Source organism: Equus caballus, chromosome 12, assembly GCF_041296265.1.
Source record: "Equus caballus isolate H_3958 breed thoroughbred chromosome 12, TB-T2T, whole genome shotgun sequence".
NCBI classification, from domain to species: Eukaryota; Metazoa; Chordata; class Mammalia; order Perissodactyla; family Equidae; genus Equus; species Equus caballus.
This window is the reverse complement of record NC_091695.1, coordinates 15941256-15953885: the sequence shown is the minus strand read 5'-3', so window position 1 is coordinate 15953885 and position 12630 is coordinate 15941256. Positions and strand designations below refer to the sequence as shown.

At 34.7% G+C, this 12630-nt stretch overlaps 2 pseudogenes; both read right to left on the bottom strand.

Annotated features, from left to right (window-relative positions):
• Positions 750-1665, bottom strand: OR8K84P (olfactory receptor family 8 subfamily K member 84, pseudogene; annotated as a pseudogene).
• Positions 11176-12104, bottom strand: LOC138916807 (olfactory receptor 8K3-like; annotated as a pseudogene).
• Between the last annotated feature and the right edge of the window lie 526 nt (positions 12105-12630).

Below are 12630 nucleotides of genomic sequence, written 5' to 3'. Positions count from 1 at the left end.
TAAATACAGCATTGTTAACTATAATCAAGGAAATGTATCCTAATTGGTATATCCTCTTGTATAGAGAAATGGACTGATTCAGAAAATCCTGTGAGTTACTAAATTGCTGAGTATGCTGAGTTAATAGACTTTCTGGGGCTCACATATGAAAGCAACTGTGCTGATGAGAAAAGAGCATGACCCTAAGATCGCCCATGTGGTATGGGAGCATCTGAGCAAATTCACATGGCGGATGACTTTAAATCATTGTGCTACACTGAGCCTCCTTGAAACCACAATGTTTGATTTTAATACATGCCATAGAAGAGTATGAAGCCTAAAACAGAAGGATGTGCTTACGCAAACACACACAAAGACATGCACAAACACACACATAGACACTGGGAAATTTATTCTAATAGTTGAGAATAACACGAGTCATTTTAGTGTCCCTTCTCTGCCAACTATTCTCCCTTACTCCCACACAGCATGCCCATTCTCTTTATCTTGTCCTATGTGTCCTAACCATTCTACTGTGCTGTAAAATTTACTTAATTCTAATCTTCTATTTCACCTCTTTCCCAGAAAGAAGCAAAGATTTTTACTGTTCTTCTCACTAATATATTTACAGCACTTAGTGTGACTGGCACATAGAAGATATTATCTAAATATATGATATACTTTTTTGTATTTGCTTTCCTTCTGAAAGCGCACAAAACAAGGCTTAAAATATGAACCTAGTTTATAGAAATCACGTTGGACATTGAACCTTAAGTAAACATATTGAATAGTTTTTTCCACATCCTTTGTAAAGCATATTTGACATCTTTGTTCCTCAAGCTATAGATCAAGGGATTCAATGTGGGCATAACGAGGGTGTAACATATGTAAGCCACTTTATCAGTGTCAAAGAATGACTGGACTTAAACATTAAAGGTTCATAAAACACTGTGACCACTGTCAGGTGGGAACTACAGATAGAAACAGACTTGTGCCTAACCTCAGCAGAGTTCATCCTGAGAATGGCTACAAAGATGAACAGGTAAGACAAGAATTATCAGAAGTGAGAAAATCAAATTAAAAGCTGAGAAAATCAGAATAGTCAATTCAATTAGTTGTGTTTGAGAAGAGAAAAGATAACAAGGGAAGACTGTCACAGTAGATATGTCTGATGACATTATACCCACAGAAGAATAAATTAAAAATCTTTACATTGACTACAAGAGAATCAAATGTGCTATAGAGATATGGGATTGCCACCAGTTCCTGACATAGCCTTTGGGGCATGATGACTGTGTAGAGCAGAGGGTCACAGATGGCCACATAGTGGTCATAGGACATTGCTGGTAGAATAAAAAGTTCACTAATAATGAACATGATGAAAAAAGCCAGCCGTGTGGCACAAGTATAATAATATATTGTATTTTAATCCACAGCAAAATTTAGTAACATTTTAGGTGCTTCCAGTTGTTGAATAACCAAAATCAATAAAAGTCGGGTATCTGAGAAAAAAGTACATGGTTGTTTGTAGCCTGGAGCCCATCTTGGTGAGGATGACCGTGCTAGGTTACCCACCACTGAGATCATGTTGATGGTGAGGAAGATCCCAAATAATGGAGCCTGCAGCTCTGGGTGATCTATGATTCCCATGAGAATGAATTTGTTCAGCACTGTACGATTTTTTTTCCATCCAGGTTGATCAGAAAACCTATTCTGGGTAGAGATGTCAGCATACTCAATAGCTTTCATGTAGTATAATATGGTAATTTTTTAATATGCAAAGTTGCTATAAATAAAATAAATCCAAATTTACCATTAAGACTCTGATAAAATAATCCACTCCCTGCAAATAAACCATATGTATTTAATAATAGAAACCGAAGTAGAGATATAATTGGTGATAGAGAGAGATTTGTCATTTTCAGCTGGGGAATCTTTGTGCCCCAAAAGACATTTGATAATATTTGGAGGAATTTTAGTTGCCACAGCTGAAAGAGGGATCCTACTGGCATCTAATGGTTAAAGTCCAGTGATGCTGCTACTTATATTCCTATATTAGGGTAGCCCCCCTCAACAAAGAGTTTTACAGTTCAAAATATCAACAGTGTCAACGTTGGCAAACCCTCATATATGTATAGATATAGATATAAATATAGATATAAGTGTAATAAAGCAAAAATGAATAAAAATGATACAAATTGCAACTGGTAGTTTTAGAGGTGACAAACTTTTTGTTTTGTCTTTTATATAATGACAATAGCATAATTACACTTACAAAATTAGAATTACATAATATGACATGATAAATCTGTTAATTATATCACAAAATTTTAAAATGCAAATTCCAGTTATGTGTGGAAATATTTAGAAGCCCCTGCTTTAAAGCATATTCATGTGAAGGCCCTTATGCCTTCAGATGGTACAGGATGAAATTAATGTGTCGACCGGTATTGGACAGAGGTGTAAAAAGAAGAAAATTCTGAGAGATTATAGTAGATTATTTTTCTTTACATAGGGAAACATCTCATGAAATATACATAGGTTGATATCCTCACTACTACACCTAAATTTTTGTTGTATATAAAGCAGTACTGTGGATAAATGTTGTAAATTATCTTAATCTCTTTATTCACACCAGCAAAATAAACTGTTTCTCGTACGGTTGTTGGGAAGATAAGTGAGAATTATACATTTCACTGTGTTTGTGGTACCTGGAAATATCCCTTAATGTCAAGTACATAGGATTCTTTGTGTGTGTTTGTTTTAATTTCTTGGTGGAGAGAGTGAATTACCTGAAATGGATTATTTTAGATATGTACGTATAAACTCTTTCTGTATGACTTAACTTCTTTGTCAGGGGTATGAGGATGCATAGATGGAGTGGTGTGTTGTCCAGGTAACTGTCCCCAGTACCCCTCCACCATGACCCAACTCCGTGACTACAACTTGACTATCAATGTGCTCTTCTTTTGGATAATTTATCTTCTACTTTACTTAAGATATTTAACATACATTTATCTTAAAACTAACATATTTCTAGAGATCTGGAAGCCCAGCCAGAGGCAGTGCCCCTTCACAGAGATTGAGCACTAAATTGACAACTGAAGGGCTAAGGTTTGGTATTTACCCTCTTGGAGAAGTGCTGTCAGGATGGCTGGGTTGCCTAGGTAATGGCTCCTGCGACTTCATCTAGAGGCTATGACAAAAAGTGAAGAGTCATGCCCCTTCTTGGCTACTATGAATTTTGCTGACACAAAGAATGTCCTTTCTCTGGTGTTGGGTAAATCCTAGGAACTTGCATCTTTCTTGTATTAGCTTGAGAAACTGCTGTCAACTTGTTGGGGGAAAAATCTGACTAGAAATTTTGGGGAATTTAAATATCAGTCAGGATTCACTTCTTCCTTTGTCTTAAACAAGTACATTTTTTAATCAAAGGATTGCAATAAAATACTTTAAAGCAAATTAAAAAAACTAACATATTTCCTCTTCCCCAGGTGCATTTTTATTATAACTGATGAATACTAAAACAAAGATATGTTTTGTGATGGATGAACCTAGAATAGTATGAAGACATAAGCAAATTGAGCAAAAGTGAGGTCACTGGAATCAGTTTCATATAATAATGTTTTCACATACATTCTTTTTGGATAAAGAGATTTTCTACTTTAAAGAAAAAAATAGGTTTAAAATCACTATATTACACAATAGCGTGCTGGAAGATAAAATACACAGATTAGAAATTCTGGGATGTTATTTGAAGTCTGTCTGTACATTAAGGTCACAAAGAACTTCTCTACACATTTAATTTAATGCAGACGTCCATAAGTATAATGAAATAAATACATATGTGAATGTGCCTAATAAACCACCAAGCTTAAAACATAGCAGAGTAGAATGAGGATGGCAGGCTAAGGTAAAAGAATTAGTGTTTTAAAAAATTGTGAGTATAGGGGCTGGCCCCGTGGCCGAGTGGTTAAGTTCGCGCGCTCCGCTGCAGGCGGCCCAGTGTTTCGTCGGTTCGAATCCTGGGCGCGGACATGGCACTGCTCGTCAGACCACGCTGAGGCAGCGTCCCACATGCCACAACTAGAGGAACCCACAACGAAGAATACACAACTATGTACCGGGGGGCTTTGAGGAGAAAAAGGAAAAAAAAAAATCTTTAAAAAAAAAAAAATTGTGAGTATAAATATTTCCGCAAAAAAAGAAATGCATACATACATACTTAAAAAGAATTGATCCTGATTACAAGGAAAATAACAGTGTCAGGAGTCTCTGAGTGAGCTCTAAAAAAGCAAATAGAAAAATCTTTATAACATTAAATTACTAATCTTTATAACATAAACATTAAATTATAAAGGTTTTTACAGGAAATCTATACTTTCTCACATAAATCATTGCGTAGAAGTTTGTGAGCTTCTGACATCCTACCCTGTCCCATGTACTTACCCTTCTTATGTCAGAAATACTGAACATATTTCCATGTTTGGAAAAAATATTTTAAATCAATGGAATACGAAGCAGTATAAATCTTGTTTACGTGCAATGATGAAAAGCTAAAGAAAACAAAGCACATTGGGAAGCGCTGAATTCCTGGACGATGAGGGAGGATAGACGGGCTTTCTCTCACCAGCTTTAGACGTCTACAGAATGCATCAAACCACCTTTTCATTGTGCACTATCTGGATTATCAGATTATTTTCGAAAGCTATACTCTTTGAGAAAATTTCATCAGCTTTCTGCCAGATCCCACTGGAAACTGAACACGCTGTCCATTGTACCATCACCATAAGACTGGGTACTTGAAAGTCTCCTAACCTCCAAAAATTGCTTTTCACATCTCAGTGTAAGGTGGAAATTTCCTTTTCATTCATCAAGAGATCAGAAAAAAATTCATATTTATACATTGAATTAAATATATATTAATTATTACAATATTTTTGAGAAAGGAATAAGAAAAGCCTAGCGTCGCTAAAGGACTAAGGATTTAGAAAGGTTTCAGACTAGAAACTTAATACTTGAAGCTTCATAATTCTGCCATATCTGTATATTTTTCTATTCCTGGCTCCTTAGTTAGGCTTTATTTTCTTTATTTTTAGCCTCAAATATTCATGTTATTAAGTATTTGTAAAAACATAAATATTACATAAGTCATATGGCATTGACATTTCAAATATTCTTAATAGTATTTCTGAAAATGTTTTAACAATTAATCTGAAGAGAAAGAAGAGCAGTCCTATTCAGCTCATGCGTTATCATAGCAGAATGCACACGGAAGTGAATCAGAAATCTCAATATTTTGTTATGCTTTGCCATAGAATAAAGGTGTTCTTGCTGATGTCACTCAAACTATTCAGATATTGGTAAAATATGGCACCACGTGAAATATTCTGTTTACCTGTCATGAAACCTCTGTTTTGGATCCTGCATGTGTTTCATAACATGGAATAGTGAGAACAATTTATGGATTGTTTTTCAGCCTCTGAGACTCTCCCTTTGGAGAGGCCAAACAATTCCGTGATTGTCCCTGAAGTATTCGAAAGCTTAACAGAATGCAAAGGACAGCGTGTGTCTATTAATAGCCCAGAATAACTTATATTTATGAGCAAGTGAGCTAGATTCATTTTTTTGTTTGTATATTATATTTCTACCTTTTACTCTTGATTAACTTTCTCTTTTTTTCCACTTTGATGACTAAACTTGTATCCACTTTGCTAGGCAATGGTGCCACTTCTTTGGTCAAACATCAGTCTAGATGTTGCTGTGAAGATATTTTTTCTATGTTATTAATGTTTGCATCAATAGATTTAGAGTACAGCCAATTACCCTCCGGAATGTGGGTGGGCCTCATCCAATCAGTTTAAGCCTTGAAGAGCAAAAACGGATATTCCCAAAGCAAAGGGAATTATACTCCAGACAGCAATATCTACAATATAGAAATTCTATCTTAGTTTCTCACCTTTGTACTCAAGACCGCAGTTATCAACTCTTACAGTGCCAGCCTGCCCACAGATTTCTGCCTTAACAGCCGTTACAGTTGCATGACCCAATACCTTAACATCAATCTGTGTGTGTGTGTGTGTGTATGCATGCGTGTGTGTGTATTCTCCTTTTGGTTTTGTGTCTGTGGATTAGCCTTATTAACACAACCACATAGAGAAATGGCTTAAATATATTTACTCAATACAACAAGCTTGTTAGTGTTCCTCTAGTTCTACAATGACTCCTCAAATAGATGACATGGGAGAGATGTATTTAAACATGGTCGTATTGAATTATTTAAAATATAAGTGAACTAAAAATAATATATTTTCTATATAAGGTGTTTGTTTTCTTCTTCTTTTTTTAATTGTTTTACTTTTGCTTTGGGACATTGGGAGAGAAATTAGTTACTCCTCGCTCTCATTCTCATTTCGTAGTGAATTGTCATCACCTGTTTAGGGCATCTCTTCACTATAGTTGCCTTTACTTTTTATTTTTTTGAAGAAGAAATTAGCCCTGCGCTAACATCCACTGCCAATCTTCCTCTTTTTGGTGAGGAAGATTGGCCCTGAGCTAACATCTATGCCCATCTTCCCCTACTTTATATGTGGGATGCCACCACAGCATGGCCTGATGAGCAGTGCTAGGTCTGCACCTAGGATCTGAACCAGTGAACCCCAGGCTGCTGAAGTGGAGCACACAAACTTAACCACTACCCCACCGGGCCAGCCCCTTGCCTTTATGTTTCAATATTTATTGTTTTTCCATATTGTCCAATAATCATTCCAATCCTTCTTGTCCACCTTCACACATATCCTACTCTGCTTGATATATACACATATTATCAATACTTTCTGCTAAAATGTATTTTTTATGTATATTTTACTATGTTATTTTGCTGTAAATTGTGTTATTGAATTTAATTCACTCTAATTATTTGTGATGAATCCATGTTGTGACATTTTTCTTATTTATTCATTACAGTCAATAAATATATTAAAATTTCATAGATCCATATTTTATTGATAGATATTTTGTTTGTAACCTTGGCTGTCACCAACACTACTAACGTTTGCAGTCCAATGAAAAATCTTGAGCTTGTCATGTTAATATGTTGTGAACAAATTCTCCATGTGAGACATATCAAATATCTGCTTATGTGTGTGTCTATGTGGATATAGACATTGATATATCTATACTTACATCTACACACATATTCACACTTATGCACTCACAAAATTGAAAAATGTTGGTAATAGAATGTATAATACACCAGGTGATTTTGTTAAATATTTCAAGTTGATTTTATTAATACGTTCCTCCACCATTAAATTCATAAAGTTTCTTGGATCCTCACATCTGTGACCAGAGCCTAAATTATATTCTCTCTTGTTAATTGGTATTATTATAAGATACATGTTTCTGTTAATGACTTTTCTTCTTATGTTTGGTTTTGTTTCTTAGCATGTTTTCTAATTAAAACACTTTATTAAGGTATCACTAAAATAGACAGTGCATACACAAAGTCTAATACTTGATTAATTTGAACATATGTACGCATTGAAAAACAATTAAAACAACCACAATAATGAATTTATCTGCACCCCTAAGTTTCTTAGTGTCTATGCAGTACTTTCATTCTACTCCTTTCCCCACACTATCCCAGGCGTCTTTGATTTGCTTTTTTAACTTCTTTTCAAGTAATCATAGGTTTACAAGAAGTTCCAAAAAACAAAAAGACCACAGAGAATTCCCGTGTCCCACTTAGTTTCCCCAAGTGGTAATAAATGTCATAATAACAGTACATAAATACAGTAACAATATTACCACCACGAAATTAACATGGGGACGAGCCACTGACTTTGTTCAGATTTCACCAGTTTTGCATGCATTCATTTTTCTGTTTGCGTATATGTAATTTAAAGCAATTTTATCACATGTGTATATTTGTTTAACTCCCACAGCAGTCAACATACAGACCTGGTTCATCACCACAAAGTTCCCTCACGCCCTTCTTTGATAGTCATACCTCCTTCTAGTCTCTCATTCCCTAGTCTTTAGCAAACCACTAACCTAGTTTCCCATCGCTATAATTTTATCTTTTAAAGAATGTTTTATAAAGTAAATACCATTTGTAACCTTCTGCAATAAGCAGTTTTTATCCAACATAATTCTCTTGCGGTCCGTGCATGCTTTTGTGGGTATCAATTGTTTGTTCCTTTATTATTGTTATGTTGTATTGGATGGTACTGATGATAGAGTTTGTTCAACCATTCACCCACTGAAAGACAACTGGGTTGTTTCCAGTTTTCAGCTATCACGAATAAAGCTTCTATAAACATTTTCATAAAGATGATTATCTGAACATAAGTTTTCATATCTCTAAGGTAAGTGTCCAAAAGTGTGATTGATAGGTTGTTTTAATTCTGGTGAAGTCCAGCTTATCCATGTTTACTTTTATGGATTGTGCTTTGATGTCATTTCTATAAACTCGCCACTAGACGTAGGTCCTAGATATAGATTTTCCCCTACGTACTTTTCTGAATATTTTACAGTTTTACATTCTATATTTGTGTTCAATTTTGATTTAGTTCACATTAGCTTGAGTTGTATAGGCTTAGATAAAGTTTATATCTTTATTTGTTTTGCCTATAAATGTCCAATTACTCCAGCGCCATTTTTTAAAAGGCTATCCTTTAACTGAATTGTCTTTGTACCATCACGAGTTTATCAAACTTTTCAAAGATCTATTTCTGTGTTCTCAATACTGTTCCATTGATTTATGTTTTAATCTCTCCACCTCTACCACATAGTCTTGATTGCTGTAGCCACATGGTAAGTCTTAATGTGGAGTAGAGCATTTCCTTCCTTATTATTCTACATTTTCAAATGTGTTTTAGTTATGCCAGGTCATTTTCCTCTCATATAAATTTTAGCATATGCTCAGCTATATCTGAAAAAACAATCTTACTCGAAGTTTAACAGGCCTTGCATTAAACTTATAGATCATTCTAGGAAGAACTGATATCTTTACTACATTTACTCTTCAAATTGATCATCTCAGTATGACTACGTATTCATCCACATCTTTTTGGTTTTCTTTTTTTTTGGTGGGGAAGATTGACACTGAGCTAACATCTAATCCCAATCTTCCTCTTTTTACTTGAATAAGACTGTCACTGGGCTAACATCTGTGCCAAATGTCTTTTATTTTGTATGTGGGATGCAGCCACAGCATGGCTTGATGAGTGGTGCATACGTTTGTGCAAGGGACCCACATCTGTGAACCCTGGACTGCCATAGTGGAGCACACAAACTTAACCACTACACTACTGGGCCAGCCCCTATTTTCCAGTTTTTAATATCTATAGAAAATATATAACTTTCTGAAATAACATATGTCCTCTTAATAATGATGCAGAGAATAACCTTTAAAATGATTGAAATATATTATTAATATTTGTAAATCTCAATATATTTTGTTCTTTCTTTGGTTTATCATTTGAAGGACAATCAAAAGGACTAGCAAAGTCTTATTTTAGTACCAGGATATTGAGTCATGTTCAGTAGTTCATTTTCTAAAATCTAAATATTTGAAAATTTACCTTCTTCTGTTATAAAAGTCATAATTATTCACAAAAGATATTTTGGGGAAAACAGATAAGAAAATATATTAAATTCAAAAAGTTAATAATGTCAGCAGCCACCAATAGCTGATTAATATTTCACTGTATTTTTGGCCATTATACATTTTCTAGGAAACAAAAGTAATTTCTTATACGTATATATGTATAGTTCTTATTTTGGTTTATAATTTTTCTTAATTAAAAACTATAAATTTTTTAGTAATATTTATCCTTACATGATAACATACTAATATTTTTTATTTTAATGACTTAATTTCATTCAAATTTGATTGACTACATAGAAAATTTTATTCCTTGATGTAGACAAGGAAAGAGTATAGTCCCTCTATGATGTAAATAAAGTTCTGTGAATGTTAAAATTCTAAAAATAAGCGAAAAAACAAGGAGGAATTTAGTTAGGGTTGGGAGGAAGTTTATTCAGAAGACTTGTATATAAATTGCTTCATATCATACTACAATTTTGCTAGAAATGTGGCATAGACAAATAACGGAATTGTCTCCTTCTACTTCCTAAAAGAGGAATTATCAAAACGATGCTTTTAAATAATGGATCCTAATCCAAAAATAATACACATCCATATGAACCAAATTTGAGAAAAGTCAGGAAGTATGATTAATTTAATTTATCATAAAGTAGACCTCTTATGCAAAGATATAAAAACACTTAAAGCTTGCCTTTAAAATTATTCTTGTTTTCCACAGAAGCAGGGAAAAGTAAGAATCCATTACACAAAAACAGGCATTTAAGAATTGAGATCAAGCTGGTAAAAACATAAAAAGAAAATTTTGTGCAAACTTGAAAGCTTCTATGGGAGAACTCAAGAAATTTATCGTAATTGATATATCCACTATCATAGACAGATGTACTGATTTGGACACAATTAGATGCAGTGCAGACCTTCTGAGTTGCTGAAATGCTAAGTGTGTTGAGTTAATTGACTCTCTAGGGCTTATACGCGAAATAATGGGACGGATGAGAAAAGAACGGGATTCTACGATTCCCATGTGGAATGGGGGCATTTGAGCAAATTCAGATGACTGTTGCCTTCAAATCATCACACTACAATGAGCCTCCTTGAAACCACAACCAAGTTTGATTTTAACACTCCACACAGAAGAGTATGAAGGCTAAAACAGAGAAATGCTCTAACACAAAAACGCACATGCACAAGCACACAGAAAAACTTGAAAGTTTGTTCTAAATGTTGAGAACAACACAAGAGTCATATGAACTTCCCTTCTGTACCTACTATTCTTCCTCAATCCACAAAGCAAACCCATCTCCTTGCCTGCTTTTATGGTCTATAGCCCCCAACACATTCTATTGTACTATAAAATTTACTAAATTAGTGTGCTTAAATTTTATCTCTCTCCTTCAAAGAAGACAAAGATTTTTACTGTTTTGTTCACTAATGTGTTTATAACACTTAGAAATGTGACTGGCTCAATGAATCCCATCTCTAAATATATGATGAACTTATTAGTGTTAACTTTTCCCTCTGAAAGCATAATGAACAAAGCTTAAAGTCATAACCTAACTTATAGGAATCACATTGAACAGTGAACCTTAAGAAAAGATATTACATAACTTTTCCACAGCTTGTTTACGGCATATTTAACATCTGTGTTCCTCAAACTATAGATCAAGGGATTCAACATAGGGATAATGAGCGTGTAAAATATGGAGCCACTTTATCAGTGTCAAAGAAATGAGCGGACTTGGGCTGCGCGTATATAAATGTCAAAGCCCATAGAACACTGTGACCGCTGTCAGGTGGGACCCACAGGTGGAAAAGGCCTTGCGCCTACCTTCAGCAGAGTTCGTCCTGAGAACGGCTCTAAGAATGAGCAAGTAAGAACTATAAGAAAGGATATCAAATCAAAACCTGCTAATATCAGAATAATCATTTCAATTTCACTTGTGTTTGAGCACAGTAAAGATAATAAGGGGAGACTGTCACAGTAGAAATGATGGATGACATTGTAGCCACAGAAGGACAAATTAAAAATCTTTATGGTGACTAGAAGAGAAACAAATGTGCTGTAAAGATATGGAATTGCTACCAGCACCCTACACACCCTTTGTGACATGATGACTGTGTAGAGCAGAGGGCTGCAGATGGCCACATAGCGGTCATAGGACATTGCTGACAGAATGAAAAGTTCACTAAGAATGAACATGCTGAAGAAAGCCAGCTGTGTGGCACAAAAATAATAGGATGTTGTATTATGATCCACAACAAAATTTACCAACATTTTGGGTCCCACAGTGGTTGAATAACCAAGATCAGTAAAAGCCAGGTGTCTGAGAAAGAAGTACATGGGTGTTTGTAGCCTGGAGTCTGTCTTGGTGAGGATGATCATGCCCAAGTTGCCCACCACCAAGATCACATAGATGATGAGGAAGAGCCCAAATAATGGAGCCTGCAGCTCAGGATTGTCTGTGATCCCCATGAGAATGAATTCATTCAGCATTGTTTGATTATGTTTTTCCATCCCGGTTCATCAGAAAACCTATTCTGGATAGAGACATCAGCATAGGCAAAGTTTAGTATATAAAGTTAGCATAAATAAAATAAATTGAAATTTACCATTCATATTCTAATAAAATAATACACCTCTTGCAAAAAAAAAAAACCCCACAATATATATATTTGATAATAGAAACAGAAATAGGGGTAAAATTGGAGATAGAGAGAGACTTGTAGTTTTCAATTGGGGAAACTGTCCCCAAAAGGTATTTGATGATTTTTGGAGGAATTTTATCTGTCACACCTGCATGAGGGGTGCTACTGGCATCTAATGGTTAGAGTCAAGAGATGTATCTATTTATCCTACAATATTAGGGTAGCAGCCCAAAACAAAGAAACATACAGCTCAAATGCCATAATAATAGATTAGATACAGGCAGATGTCAATGTAGATAAAGAAAGCAAAAATTAAAAATTGTAAAAATTTTATGCATTAAGTTTCTAGGTGTTTGTTAAAATTTATTTGCCTTTTATGTAATGACAAATACATA